Source organism: Bison bison, unplaced genomic scaffold, assembly GCF_000754665.1.
Source record: "Bison bison bison isolate TAMUID 2011002044 unplaced genomic scaffold, Bison_UMD1.0 scf7180017864050, whole genome shotgun sequence".
Classification (NCBI taxonomy): domain Eukaryota; kingdom Metazoa; phylum Chordata; class Mammalia; order Artiodactyla; family Bovidae; genus Bison; species Bison bison.
Genome location: NW_011494622.1, coordinates 1092894 through 1094441, shown reverse-complemented (window position 1 = coordinate 1094441; position 1548 = coordinate 1092894).

The window sequence follows — 1548 nt, the reverse complement described above, 5'->3', positions numbered from 1 at the left end:
CCTACAAAGGTGTGCTCTCACTGTTACGCACAGAGATGAATCGGAAGATTCTGCTCACTTTCAAGGAAAGGGGCAGCTCATGAATTTTCATCACAGGCACAGATGCAGATTGGGGTCAAGGGGAGTTTGGCTGAGTGTTGGAGGCAGTCTCAACACCTCCCACTCCCCGAGGGGGAAAGTCGGAAAAGGGGGCATTTGTAAGTTTCACATTTTCAGTAAAGCTGTCAAAATGAATTAAGCATAGTGGGAAAAGGGAAGCAATGTTTGTAAGGTGAAGCTTAAAACTAAACAACTCTATGTACCATTAACACGATTATGCAATTATGAACAGTTTTACCAAATAATAATACTATGCATGGGAAAAGGTAAGCTGGTTATTACAGACGTTGTGTATATAAATTATCTCTGAATCATTTGTGACTGAAAAGAGTGATAGCTGGTGAGGTGCTCTGCCCAGGTTACCATAGATACCGTGTATACAGATCAAATTATGCAGATAATCACTTCATGAGAGTGATTTGCAGAGTTCACACTGCAAATAAAATAACAATAACAAAAATAACAGATTACACTATGCTATGTCAAAGGCTTTAACCTCATAAAGTTACGTTACACAAGCATCCTTTTTAGTATAATAAGGGCTTAAGCACACAGACACTGTAACCAGATAGTTTGTGTTCCCATCTGAATTCCAAACTTACTTAATCTCTGTGCATCAGCTTTCTCACCTGTAAAATGGGAATAGCAATTCTAGGTATTTAATAGGGCTCTTGTGAAGATTAAATGAGTTATTGCATGGAAAGCATTTGGATGGTACCTGACAGACAGTGAGTACCATGTAAGGAGTAGTCATTATTCCTTGGGTTTCCCAGGTGGCGCCAGAGGTAAAGAACCCACCTGCCAATGCAGATAGATGTAAGAGATGTGGGTTTGATGCTTGGGTTGGGAAGATCCCCTGGAAGAAGAAATGACAACCCACTCCAGTATGCTTGCCTGGACAATCCCATGGACAGAGGAGCCTGGTGGGCTATAGTCCATGGGGTTGCAAAGAATCAAACATGACTGAAGCGACTTAGCATACATGTACACATTATTTCTTAACAGAAGTCCCATCAATGAATTTGCTAAACATTGCTCGGCAGAAAAATAAATCAAATTAAGTGTGGGAAGTTGTGAGACACCAGGAGTTCCCACATCTATCCTTTGGCCTGCATGGTCACTGCCATGCTAAACTCACTGCTTTTGGTGGTGCCCGTGATACGACCTAGCCATTCTCATGCCTCACTGCTAAACTGTACCAGGCAGCACACAAGCAAAGTGATAAAGTAGTCATTTGAGATGAAAAGAGCACTGACCAAAACAACTGCCAGAAAAGCAGAATTCCCCTACGGTTTCGATGAGGCGTATTTTTTTCAGTTGCAGATGTCATTTCCACAAGTTTTCATTTTGGCATCTGGCACATGCGTGCTATTTGAAAGCAATACTGCCCATGTGCCGGCTGTTACTGTGACAATCTTGGGGACTGCTTCACACAAATTAGGTGAGAAC